General features: G+C 43.0%; 1 pseudogene across 1 annotated transcript; it reads left to right on the forward strand.

Annotated features, from left to right (window-relative positions):
- The first annotated feature begins 13,329 nt into the window (after nucleotides 1-13,329).
- Nucleotides 13,330-14,339, forward strand: LOC308620223 (olfactory receptor 52E8-like; annotated as a pseudogene). The gene has a single exon. The product of its transcript is annotated as an olfactory receptor 52E8-like (transcript).
- The last annotated feature ends 212 nt before the right edge of the window (nucleotides 14,340-14,551 follow it).

A 14,551-nucleotide genomic window follows, 5' to 3' on the forward strand; every position in this document is an offset into this window, starting at 1 on the left:
ATCTTCTCTAAAGAGAAAACCATTCTGAAGATATAAATGGTCCCCTAACAAGTTTTACCAGTCAGGGTCCAGTCAGGAAATCAGAAACCACACTAGGTATTTCAACAGAGAATTTAATGTAAGGAATTAGTTAGACAGGAGGTAGAGACTTGAAAAGGCAAAAAGAAAACCCTGAGGTAACACATGGGTAGCAGGAGCAGCTACCACCCCCAGGGTTCAAGGAACAAAGGGAAGAGGTTGAGATGGTAAGAACCTAGAAGCTTGGAGAAGCATCACAGAGCTGAAACTCGGGCTTCTGAGCAGAAGATGCTGCAAGGATGCTGCTGGTACCTTAGGAACTCATAGGAAGGGCTGTGTACAGCAGGGACACAGATTTATGAGAAGGAGGTGCTTTTTGGCTAGTGTTGTACCTTTGGAGCTCAGAGCTCCATGAGACTGGGATGCAGACCTCTTGGTGGGCTGGGGACTGCCCAGAAGGTGCTGGTACCTCTGAGGGGATACAATGAGACTGGATCTGGGAGGGCCCAGAGAAATTATAAACTGAAACCGATTGCAGTTGCCAGAGCAAAGGTCTGACAGGAATAATAAGCAAACAGGAGGGAGCCAGTCCATCCTGCCTTCCTTCTTCTTTCCAATAATCCTCACGTATCCATCGTTAGAGTAATACAGACTAATGCCTGCCCGAATAAGAAGTAATTTGCAGAGTCCTAACCCCACCATAACAAAGCTGAGTACAGAAGGTCGAGTTTGGGGTGAGACACGATAGCATCACAACTTTGAAACTGTTACAAAAAATGTTTCACAGAAAAAGAGAAAATGAGAACATTGCCTGTGGTTGGCCTGACCTAACCATTTTGCAAGTGAGCAGAGAAGAACTCTGGTCTATTTCTTATATATTTTACACACATTGAAAGGGGACCATGAAAGGCTCCCTTTACATTTTGTTCAGCCAGGAAAATAGGCATACTGTCTAGGATATTCCCACAATAGCTCCTGTAACAGATATTGCAATGACAGCAAGTGACTTTGTTACCAAGGCTGTTGCCCCAGAATCATACCCCTGCCCCTCCCTTGAATGGAAACCAATTACTGTTATCTAAGTTTCGGGAGGAAGCTGCAAAGAGAAAAAACAAGAACGGGTTAGAACTAACTAGGCCCAAGATGGCGGAAGATTCGACTTCCAGGAGTCCTTGAGCCTCTTTATACACTCATTGTAATGCATAAGCATGCTGAATGACACACCCACCAGCGCTGCAACAGTTGACAATCTCCATGACAACAATAAGAAAAGCCCATACGAGGATGGAAAAGGAGAGTTGTCTCAGTTCCAGGTTCTCCCCTGTTCTCAGATAACTCATGAGTATTCCTCCCACTCTTTACAACTCCCTCCCTTTAATCTCAACCTTCCTGTATATTTGGTGTTTCCGCTGAACTGGGTTGAGCTGACTTGCAAATTAGGTTCCAGCTTCTCCATTCTTTGCCATTGAATAAAACTTGTGCTGCTCCAGTTACTGGCTGTGCGAATCCAATTGGAAAAAGAACCTCCCTGGCCGAGACAAGGAGTCTCAGATGGGCTAGGACTCCAGCGCGGGTCAAGTCAACCAATTCTTTAACAACTTGTCTTGGTGAAAGGGAGATTAGCAGATCTTGACAAAGTGTTTGTTTCTTCTTGCTGTCTTGCACATCTGCCATCCCCAAGAGAACATTCTCAGGTTAATTTGAAGAAGGATGAAAACTAGATGGAGCAGAGCCGAGTCACCCCAGTTATCCCAGCCAAGGCCAGCCAATAGCCATAATGTGAGCAAGCCCAGTCAAAATCAACAGAGCGGCCTGGTCAACCAACAAGATGGGAGCAATGAATTCTTGCTGATGTCTGTGTGCCACTGAGGGTTCGCAGTAGTTTGTTACACGGCAATTTTGTCGCAATGGACAAGTGAAACAGATAGTGGTAGCAGGAGTAGGGTGCTGTATAACAAAAATCTAAAATATGTGGCGTTACGGGCTTCCCTGGTGGTGCAGTGGTTGAGAGTCCGCCTGCCGATGCAGGGGACATGGGTTCGTGCCCCGGTCCGGGAAGATCCCACATGCCTCAGAGTGGCTGGTCCCGTGAGCCATGGCCGCTGAGCCTCCGCGTCTGGAGCCTGTGCTCCGCAACGGGAGAGGCCACAACAGTGAGAGGCCCGTGTACCGCAAAAAATAAATAAATAAATAAAATAAAATAAAGTATGTGGCTTTGGCCTGAGACTGATCAGAGGACTAAGGCAAGAAAAGCAGAGAGGAAATTCTGATTCTGAGCTAAGCCATGGGATTTTCTTTGGCCAAGGGGATGTTAGCAAAGCTGATACAAGCAAAGACTCAAAAACATGCCTGGGTATTTACAAAGAATCTTTGCTTGACCAAACTCTGGTCAGGCTCCTGAACCTTCTCCTAGGCCCATCTGTGCACTTCCTTATAAAATACAGTTTCAGCAAGAACCCTGCTAAGTCAGTTTAACGAGAATCCTTCACCCTCAATACCTGATCCAGTTCCTCAGCCTCTACCATCCCTCAGGAAATGTCTGATCACCTGGCCTGTCCTCGAGCAAAGAATCCTGGTAGGTCCCTTTAGCCCAAATCCCCAGACCCTTATTGTTTCCTCTTAGTAATTCTCCATCCATTGACCCCCCCTCCTGCTTCTTGTCTATAAATTCCCACTTGACTATGTCGTGTTTGTAATTGAGCCTTGTTCTATACTGAGGTCTCTCTTCTACTATTGACATAGTTTTGAATAAAATCTGTTTTTACCTCTTTAACTACTATCCAACTCCGGTTTTTCTTCTATAGTATTTCTACTTATGCTCCTGCATCTGTGCCGTAACTGTGAGAGCGTGTTTGGGCTAGCCTGCTGGAGGAACAGAAGATACATAGCTGAGTTGCCCCAACCATCCCACCCAATGCTAACCTAGATAAGCTTATAGCCAGCCAACCCCTAGACACGTGAGTTAGCCCAGCCACCTAGCTGACCACCTCAAGCGTGTGAACAATAAATGCTTACAGTAAATACATGCCATTGATTTTCTGTGACTGCTCGTTATGCAGCAATTTTGTGATAAGAGATAACTGACAAAATGACTAAACAATGGTTTCTACATATTATGTCTACAATAAATATTTGCCTTTTTCCCATATCCCACTACAGTAATATATGTTGGATAAGTGCCTTTTTAACTGCTTAACAATGTGTTCTATAAGGGTAGAAACTGTATTTTAAAGATATCAGAGTAAGGTAGTAAGAAAACATTATTCTTTTAATAGGAAAGTCATTGTTTGTTAGAGAAAATACATTGACAGTTGCTTGAAGGTAGAAGGTGTTAACAGTGAGGGGATAGTGCCAATAAAAGGAATCAAGGATGCCTGGGGAAATGGCTGATTCAGTGTTGGGGTATGGAAAGTGGAAGATGATCTAGATTCTCTTATACTGCCAGAAAGCAATGGAGAAAACTGCAGTCTCTTAAACAAATGATAGATGTTAACATCACCAGTAATGGCACAAAGTGGTATCATATATCTTCTGAAATGATGTACTGAGAAGAGCACAATACCACTTTTGTGGTATTCTTGCAAAATATATATATATATAACTTGAATTAAATCAAGAGGAAACATGAAACAGACCCAAAATGAGGTATGCTCTACAAAACAACTGTCCAGCACTCTACAAAAGTGTTAAAATCATGAAAGACAAGGGAAAACTGAAGAACTATTCTAAATAAAGGAGAATATGAAGACATGAAAACTAAATGCAAACATGCAATGTTGGATTGGATCCTAGATCAGAAAAGGGACATTAGTGGGACATTTGGCAGAATTTGGATAATGTCTGTAAATTAGATAATAGTATTGTATCGATATTAGTTTCCTGGTTTTGATAAGGGTACTGCAGTATGGAAGACGCTAACATTGGCGAATCCGGGTGAAGGGTACACAGGAATTTTTTTTTTTTTTTTTTTTTTTTTTTTTTTTGCAGTACGCGGGCCTCTCACTGACAGGCTCCGGACGCGCAGGCTCAGCGGCCATGGCCCACGGGCCCAGCCGCTCCGTGGCATGTGGGATCCTCCCAGACTGGGGCACGAACCCCTGTCCCCTGCATCGGCAGGCGGACTCCCAACCACTGCGCCACCAGGGAAGCCCCACAGGAATTTTCTGTACTGTTGTTGCAACATTTTTTAAGTCTAAAATTATTTCAAAATTGAAAATTTTTTTAACATTTGTAAAAGTGGGTAGAACTATTCTCTGGGAAAAATGAGGGAAATGTTGAGCTCCTAGAGAGAAGGAAAATGAGAAAGAGAAAGGACAATCCAGGACACGACAAAAGTGTGCAGACTCTATAGTGTGACTCTCCTTTAGGCCCCCTCAGTGACGGCTACAAAATCACAAAAGCCAAGCAGAAACCTAAGAGAACAGCAAACATAAGAGCAAAGACAAAGTGAAAGTGATATGCTAAGCCACAGGAACTTGCTGAAATCATGGTGAGGGCTCTGTATTATCAGAACTCACAAGAGGCTATGCGCACAATATAATATCTATATACATTACACTTCATTACTTATCAGGAATATTAAAGAAAGGTACATCTAAATGTTCAAGTCCAAACCATAAAGCTTTTATAAGATAATAGAGAAGTATATCTTCACGACATTGCAGTAATGAAAGTCTTTTTAAATAGGACACAACAAGCACTAACTTTTTTTTACAAAGGAAAGAAAAAGTGATATAAATTTGACTACATTAAAATTCAGAATGCTTGGTAATCAAAAGCAGACCTGCCACTTTTTTTTTTTTTTTTTTTTTTAATTTTTTATTTATTTATTTATGGCTGTGTTGGGTCTTCATTTCTGTGCGAGGGCTTTCTCTAGTTGCGGCAAGTGGGGGCCACTCCTCATCGCAGTGCGTGGGCCTCTCACTATCGTGGCCTCTCTTGTTGCGGAGCACAGGCTCCAGATGCGCAGGCTCAGTAATTGTGGCTCACGGGGCTAGTTGCTCCGCGGCATGTGGGATCTTCCCAGACCAGGGCTCGAACCCGTGTCCCCTGCACTGGCAGGCAGATTCTCAACCACTGCACCACCAGGGAAGCCCAGACCTGCCGCTTTTATGTAATACATTATATAGGTAATCTGCACAAAGCCATCTGACAAAAGCAAGTGAAAGATGAAATTCAGCCCATACTGCACTTACCACACCACACTTACCAAGGCAACAGAAAGGGAGCCTTTTTGTAATTTGTACAAAGGTATCCTATGTACTAGACATATCTTCAATCAAAAGATGTCATAAGTGGGCTTCCCTGGTGGCGCAGTGTTTGAGAGTCCGCCTGCCGATGCAGGGGACACGGGTTCGTGCCCCGGTCCGGGAAGATCCCACATGCCGTGGAGCAGCTAGGCCAGGCCCGTGAGCCATGGCCGCTGAGCCTGCGCATCCAGAGCCTGTGCTCCACAACGGGAGAGGCCCGCATACTGCAAAAAAAAAAAAAAAAAAAAGATGTCATAAGTAAGTGAAAAAGCATGCCACAGATTTGGGGAAGATATTTACAATACATTTAACCAACAGAGAACTAGTATCCAGAATTTATAAAGAATAACTACAAATCAATAAGAAGACAGATAACTTATTCTATAAATAGGTAAAATTGATAAAAGATTTGACAGTCACTTCAGAAAATAAGCATATGAAAAGGTATTTGTCTATACTATTTCAGAATTCAAATGTTAGTCATTTATGATTTAAAGCAGAATGAAATCTGACTCTAGCTCACATATTTAAAACAAACTAAATGTATTTCACAGTTCTTAAAAAATGTAAAAAGAGGGCTTCCCTAGTGGCGCAGTGGTTGAGAGTCCACCTGCCGATGCAGGGGACACGGGTTCGTGCCCCAGTCCGGGAAGATCCCACATGCCATGGAGCGGCTAGGCCCGTGAGCCATGGCCACTGAGCCTGCACGTCCAGAGCCTGTGCTCCACAACGGGAGAGGCCACAACAGTGAGAGACCCGCGTACTGTAAAAAAAAAAAAAAAAAAATGTAAAAAGAAAAAACAAAAATATTTCAGTTAAAGAAACTTGATTTCTTAAGCTAAATTAGAGTTTCCACAGAGAAGCTGCAAAAGGACCAAGATAATTTGGCTGAAATTAGCATGGTCGTTATATACCATGGGTGTCATCATTTTCAAAGGCACTAAAGTCACATCACACTGCATTAGATTGGGAAGAAAATCATTTTTGTAGATTAAGAACTGTTTCATGTCCACAGCTAGACTTGGAATTTTCCAGAGAACCTGGATAAAAGTAAGCCAGTTGTCCTAGAAAATTAAGTACTTCTACAGCCTCCACCAATACAAGAGCTAATCATTTGCTATATTCCTGCTATTTCCAATGCATTTAATTCCTTCTCCTAATGGGAAAGAACAGTAGAAAGTAGGACTAGCCAGTTAGATTGCAGCACAGCAGTGCAGATATGAACACAGGCTTCTGAAGTCAGAATGAGTATGGGTTTTTTGTTTGTTTGTTAATTTATTTTTTTTAAATAAGTAGTATAGAGAAATAAATCAACAAAGCAATGTACCATTAGAAAAATAATGGACTAAAAACATTTTAATGTAAGCTACTTACTTATCTGTCATTCAAAAGCAGGCAAGAGGTCAAGTGTTCAGGAAATGAACATATCACAATTTGGGGAGATCAGGAGTTACTGTGAAGAGTGACATGATTTTCAGTGGGTCCCAATTGCTTTTGGGTGAATATTGATAACTTCCTAATTATGATTATAAGACCTAGTGATGTGATCTTCTACCCAGTTCTCTCTAGTCTCACCCATAGTTAGATTCCCACATAAATTCTGTCAATCATAAGGTAATTTTTAAGCATCCGGAATATATTCATTATCTTTTTTTGTGCCTCTGGGAATCCTTCATGTTCTGTTTCCTCTTTCTAATTTTCAGATTAGAAAATTCTAACCTAATCTAAATCTTTTCTAAATTTCAGATTTTCTCCAGCCTGAATCACTACTGTTTATTCTTATGACATCCTTCAATATTTATCCCAAATGCCACATCAGTGAAGCCCTCACTGATTAGCTTAGACCTTGAAAAGAGTTAATTGTTTTATCTTAGAGGTCATAGAACCTTATACTTTTCTCTTTTATTGTAGTCTAAGTACTTTTTTTTTCTTATTCCTGTTGTAATCTAACCAGAACTCTCTTGAAATAAGGGACAATTCTATGAGACTTGTGTAGACATTTTTTGTTGTTGTTGCTCTTCAATTCACTCATTCAACAGCTACTTACTGAGAGAGTTCTAGGTGCAAGAATTATTTTAGATGCTAAGAGGCATAATAGCGAACAAAACCAACAAAACTCATTGCCCTTATGGATTTCACATTTAAGTTGTTGCAAATACGTACATACCAAGGCAAACCAGTGCTAGCACAAATTGGGGAATTCTAAAATGAAGGTGCTAAGTCACCAAAAGATTGGAGTGCAGCTTGACCTGAAGAAATTTCTGGAAAGAACAAACAACTATAAAAATGACTCAGATTCTCTGTTTTCCTTTGCTCATCTATCCTCTAAGAGTGTGATTTATTTTTTCTACAATCTCTCTCTCTCTGAAAACTGGATTTTTGCATGCCCTATATATAACCACCTACATGATACAAAAATTTAATCTCTTTATTCCTCATTCTGGGAGAAAGGTCTCTGATTACACTAGCTTGGTCAACATTCGCTTATGGTTTATCAACTATGACTGGGGCTGGTGGCATGACTAAATTGTATAAAATGGTACAAAATGGCTGCCACTACTATAATCTCATGAATGGGAGAAGGTTAAAAAAAGTGGTGAAACTTCAGAGCTCAGATCTCTTGGTTGACCTCAGAATGTCCTTATGGATGTAGGTTTTTGGGTATAGGTATTATGTCTATTCTGGCTCCCGCTGAAAAAAAAAGAAGAAATAAAAAAAGAGAAAAGGTATTTGATCTCCAGCCTCTCATATACAGATGTTCAGGTTGTGCACTATACAACCTCACAACATCTATTGTGTAGACATAGTAGATTTGTATATGTATTCAAACAATTTCTCAGCAGATGGCACTGGAAAGTCTCATGCACTACTACTGAGGTTATAGATTGGAACAACCACTTTGGAAGACAGTTTGCCATTTTCTAGTAAAATCGAAGATATATATGCGTACCCTTTGATCCTGAAAATCTCCTCAGGCACGTGGGTATCAAAATACATGTACAAGGATATTCATATTGGCATTATTCCTAATAGTGGAAAACCAGAAACAACATAAATGTCCCTCAGCAATAGAATATGTAAATAGATTACGGTACATTTATACACTGGATGCTAGCAATAAAGTAAGCTACAGTCACATAAAAACATGAATGAATTTTGCAAACAAATATTAATTTTTCCACATTTTTGTAAATCTCTTTAGAATACAATAGACTGTATAAAGCCAAAATATATAAATGTATTGTGGGGTTTATGATTTATGCATAAATAAAGCCTATGAAAACAATAACACAAACAATGGAAGAGGGGAAACAGAAGAATCCTGTTGTAAGGATCTCATACTGTTTGTGGGAGTGGCATAATATTACTTAAAAGTAGATTATGGTAAGTTAAAGATGCACACTACAAATCCTAAAGCAACCACTAAGTGGCACAGCTTATAAGCCAACAAAAAAGATAAAATGAAATCATGAAAATAGTTAACCCAAAGAAGGCAGAAAAAGAGGAAAAGAGTTTTTCAGTCCTACCGCTCTCAAATTCCAGAGAACAAACAAATGCCTCTCTGGAAGAGCCAGCCCCTGTCTCTGTGAGTCCTGGCTGTTCACAGTACAACCCACACCAAAGTCCTCTCCTTCCCGAGCTCCTAAGCTGCCTATTCTGGGGCAGTAGATGCCTCATGAATCTCAGCGTGTGCATACATGATCAGGCACTCAGGCACATGCATGCGCACACACACACCACCCCTAAATCATGTCCTTGTCTCCACCACAGGGCTTTCACTGTCACCCAAGTGCCCTTTCCTGCCTTTGGGTGACCCCCAAATTGCAGGAGCCCCTTCCCCTCAGCTGAGCCCCAGGTCATCCCCAGCTTCTGACTGTTAGTGCCCCTGAAATGGAAGCTGCCCTGAACCCTGACTTGCTCCCTCTAATGGCTCACCTGTAAAGTAGGGAAACCCCTCAGCAGATGTGACTGCTCTGTGAGAAAAAAGAAGAGCCGGAGAAATTAAAATGCTCGTACACTGTCATCTCCACCCAGCCTCTATCCCTGAGGTCCTCCCTAAGTTCTTCTGGGTTTCTCATTGTTTCCTCATTTGAGTCCCTGGAAATGCCTCCCCACTGGGTATCTCATCCTCCACTGGAAATCCCCTAGAGTCACAGGTCTACTTATCCATCCCTCCTCTCAGCCTCATTGAGCAGTGCCTTGGAGCTGGGCACTGACCTCAGGCCTTACCTTTTCAGAGGTGAAACCAAAGCCATGGAGGCTATGACCCAACGGGAGTCCTCTACAGGCTACCACGGTGAGGTTGGGGATGAAAAGACAAGAGATTTATGGGGGATTAGAGGTGGGTAAACATGAGATTGGAATTGAACTCCACATTTACCATTGACAAACCTACATTCATATCCCAGCTATCATTTAACACTTATGACACTTTAGTTAGCTTCTTTAAGCCTCAGTATTTTCATCTGTAAACTGGGTTAATAAATAGTATTCGTCTCTTAGGGTTCCTATGAATATTAGAGATACTCTATGGAAAAACCCTTGGAACCATGCCTGGCATGTAGTAAGTACTCAATAAATGATAACTTATAGTATTGTTGCTGAGACTAAGACTGCTTGGAGCCTCTCCAATGCTGCCTTGTGTGTGGGGTATAAGGGAGAAAACGGTGGTGTAGACAGAAGAGTCCAAGAAGACCTAGATTTGAGGCCAGGCTCTTCTTGCTAGGTGAGACTAAACAAATCACTTAGAATCTCCTAACCTTGATGGAGTTAGTTTTTCATCCATTCATTCATTCATTCAACTTCAAAGAGCTACTCTAAGTTAGCTGAAAATGAAAATGTTTATTAAAATCCCTTGGTGCATTCATGTATTCCTTCAACATAACACTTATTGAGCACGTACGTACTCTGCAGTGGGCTCTGTGCCGGGCTCTGGGAGAGAGATGAGTAAGACATGGTCTCCCCACCAGCAACGCTTTCAGTCTAGTGGGGTGCTAGATCAGCAAGCCAGCAATTATGGCATGATAAAGACATGTCCAGGGCCTTGGCTTTAATGGTGAGGAGAAAGATTGGAAGCTTGAGAACTGAATGAAGTTAAGGATGAGTTTATTTTCACCAATGACAGACTTGAACTCTATATGCTGAGGGTAAGAGGGGAGAAGTGGAAGATATCCTGAGGACAAAAGAGAGGAAAGACATCTCTTTCAGTGGGAATAGAAGGAAGAGAGAAAGAAGAGCACAGTAGCCAGTTTGTGGGGACAGGGAAGTTAAAGGAGCTCTTGTCTGTGGTGCTGACTTTTACAGTAGAGGAGCTGTGTCTCTTTCTGCAGAGAGCACATGATGTCTGGACTCTTTATCTCTGCCCTCCTATCTGTCCCCCTCCTCTGCTACTCAGAACATTAAGCCTTGCAGGGTGATTTAGTTGTGTTGGTCTTTTGCCTCTACTAGTCTGTAAATTCTTTACCTTGAAGCCTCCAGAGCAGCAGAACCTCTCCTCTGGTTTCCAGAATCCCATTTGCTCCTGGTTCTCATTCCACCCCTCTTCCCTCTTTTTCTGTCTCCTTCACTGACACCTGTTATGTTACTCTGTCGGCCCCTTAAGATTCTATCCCATGCCCTCAATAACATTATAATCCCCAAATCCAGCTTTAATCCTTCATCTGAGCACTCCACCCTTATTTCCGGTTGTTGACTGGACATCTCTTCATTTGTGAGTTTTCACAACATCCAAATGGGTTTATTAAGTGTACCTCCCAGCACTCCAACACTGTTCCTCCTTCCTCAGGTTTTAGCAGTCATCATAGCTGAAAAACAAAACAAAAGCAAAAAAAAACCTTGAAATTATTGTTGATTCCTGTCTCTCTCCACTTCCAGTTAGTTCTTAAGTCTGATTGATCTGTCTCTAGAAACATCTATTCATCTCTCTTAAGACCTTCATTAGCCAGTAAACTGATCTCCTCATCTTTTACAGTCTTTTTCATTCCTTCTGCCCTGCCTTGAGGAGCTTGTTATTCTACATTTCCTTTACTGACTGCTTTGGAGCCCAGTGTCAAAGAAGCTCCTTTAGGAGTTTACCTAAGTAATCCTAAGATACAGAAAAGGAGAGCAAATTACAGTTCACGTGACAGAGACAGACCAACCTTGTCCAAGATAAGAGGTTTGTGGGCAGCCCATGCCAGCTTTTTCTCCCCCTTAAGGATGACCACCCTGTGGTATTTGGGAAGGAGGAGTGGGGGTCCCTAAAGGTCTTCTTGGCCACTGCTCCTCCGTGCTGCATTTTCCTCCTGCCCCTTTATTCCATCACAGATCACCTCTCACCTCACTCACTCTCAGCTCCTGAATTCCACCCACCCCCACCCCCAGAAATTCTTCAACAGACCTCCCCTAAGAATTTTTACCACCTCCTCGCAAGTGTTGTCTGGTCTTTGCCCAACCACAACAAAAGTACATTTCCCAAAATTTGAGTTATTCTGACTAAAATAATGCTCTAAGAGTTCCAGAAACACATTCCAGGGTGGGCTTTGGAATTCCAAATCCACTTCCTTTTGAGGTCTCTGAACTTAGAGATGTTCCTCTTTACCCTTCTGAGTATTCAGAGGGTGGCTATAGTAACACCAATATAAACATTGATTTTCAGAGACAATACATTTAAACCTATAAGAAGGAAGAATATTTCTTCCTAGCTGCTCCACAATTCATAAGGCTTCTCTAATCTTCAATGTAATTAGTAGTAATGGTAAGATGATGAACTGCCCCATTTGCCTGAAAGGTTTCCTGGGACACCAGATGTTCAGGTCTAACACCAGGTAAGTCTCAGGCAAGCCAGGACTAGTTGGTCACCCTGAAGTTAAGAGCATGCACTCTGGAGTCTGTCTGGGTTCAAATCCAGCTCTGCCATTTACCAGCTGTATGATCTGGAAATAGACTTAATCTCTCTGTGCCTCACTTTCTTCCTCAGTAAAATTAAGAAGATTAAAAAAAGTGGATACATGAAAGCATTTAGAACACTGCCTGACATAAGGTAAATGTCCAATAGGTGTCAGCTACTTTTATGCATATCAGTGTTAATTCCTCTAATCATCGCACCTACCACCACCAAATGGTGCTCCCTAAGAATCTGGATGTGAGCCCAGTACTGAATCACACATCTTTAATCTTAATATCTGCTCTCTTAATTATACAAAAACCTGGCCAAAGCTTTGAAATTACTACTCTCAGAGCCCAGTTAACTGTTTAGCTTCTTACCATCTTCTCCCTGTTCCTCATTCACCTTACCCGACAAGCAATGCTCGAGCACTTCCTGTGTGCTTATGGTGGCTCTGTGCTTGGAGCTTCAGAGAACACAATAGAAATATGCTGTTACCCCTGTTCTCCTGGAACTCCCATTCTGAAAGGAGTGCATCATCCATGACACGGATGACAAGGCCAGGCAGGAGGCCCCACATCCAGTCTAGAGGGTCTTAGGAAGGGAGAAGTCTCTGTGGCCTGTTGTTTGTGTCCAGGAAGAACAGAAGTACTCCTCAGCAACTTTCCTCTGCCCTTGCCACACAGTGTACCCCAGGCACAAAAGTGAGGCCATCATTCCTGACTTGTTCCTCTCTCCCGATAAGCCCCACTTGGTTCTTCCCAGGCTTCTTGGACCAAAGATTCCTCATATATTCTTTTTTCCTCCTAATCAAGGATCTTCTTCATCCTTTCTATTGCCTCTGGCCCATCACTCTTTTTTCTCTCCAATACCACACCTACTTTCCTCCTAATCTTTTACTCAGCAATCAAATACCTGGAGTATCACAGATAAACAGCATCTTGTAAGTTTACACTTCACATACAAAAGCCAAGAGCTCCCTAAGGACAAGGAATGTCTTGTTCATCTTTGTAGCTCCCATTACACCCGACATAGTACCTGTCTGTGCCCCAGAAGAGTAGACATACATGCACGAAGAGGTGGATCTTCATCACAAACCACGCAGGCCCTAAAATAAAAATAGGTTTTCTTCCATTGACCATTTTGTTCTAACAGTCTCTGATCCCCACTCCTGGGGCCAGCTCAGGGCCAAAGCCAATGGGTAAGGATGGAAATAGCAGCACCTTCAACATCTCCTACACCAACTTCTTCCTGGGGGGCTTCCCTGGATTGCGAGTGGAGGCCCCTCCTGGTCCTGCCTCTTGCTTTTCCCTGTGACCATCGTCTCCGCCAATGCCCTCATCATCCACACGGTGGCGGCCCAGCAGAGCCTGCATCAGCCCATGTACATGCTCATCGCCCTGCTCCTGGCTGTCAACATTTGCGCTGCTACAGCGGTGATACCCAAAATGCTGGAGGGCTTTGTGCATTATGTTAACCCCATATCACTGCATGGCTGCCCGGCCCAGATGTTTTTCATCTACTTCACTCTCCTTCTGGACTACAACCTCCTGCTGGCCATGGCCCTAGACTGCTTGGTGGCCATCTGCCACCCACACTGCTATAGTGACCTGATGACCTCCCATCTGCTAGGCGTGCTGGCTTTTGCCCTGACATGGAGCCTGGGAGTGGCAGTGCCCTTGGTAGTGCTAACCTCACGAGCTTGATTCTGCCAGACAGCAGTGATCTGATACTTCACCTGTGAGTACATCGCACTGCTGAGCATAGCTTGTGGAGACTCGGCCTTCAACAACCAGTTGGGGCTGGCCATGCGGTTGGTCACTGTGACCTTTGATCTAGCCCTGCTGGGGACCTACTACACCCGCATCATCTATGCTGCCTTCTGGATATCTCCTGGGGGAGCCCGAACCAAGGCCTTGCACACGTGTGGCTCCCACTTATTGGTCATCCTCACCATCTACCTCTCTAGTCTCTCCACTTCCATCGTTTTCCGAGTAGCCAAGACTGTGTCTCAGGATGTCCAGAACCTGCTCAGTGCCATCTATCTGCTGCTCCCAGGAGCCTTGAATCCTGTCATTTAGGGGTAAGGATCAGAGAGATCAGGCAACACGTAGAAAAGATGCTCTGTGGAAAGGAATTAGCCCAGGAGGTTAGGGAGGAGCCAGAGAGGCTACAAAATATGAGTGAAGGAGAAACTGCCAGGGTGAGAGAACTTCATCAACTTGGGAAATTGGGGCTGCGACCTCTGGGAACAAGAGATAAGCAGGCAGTACTGAGGGACAGGCTGGAATTCCCTGAGATTATGGACTCAACAGCAGGTTCGTTGTTGGTAAACTATTCCTTTTTGAATTCTTAGAATGCTCTGTTTTCACTCCAATAATAAAATTGCTTTTCCCTATTTATCCTTGTTAGTTTAGTT

This window comes from Mesoplodon bidens, assembly GCF_964165515.1.
Source record: "Mesoplodon bidens genome assembly, chromosome: 7".
Lineage (NCBI taxonomy): Eukaryota > Metazoa > Chordata > Mammalia > Artiodactyla > Ziphiidae > Mesoplodon > Mesoplodon bidens.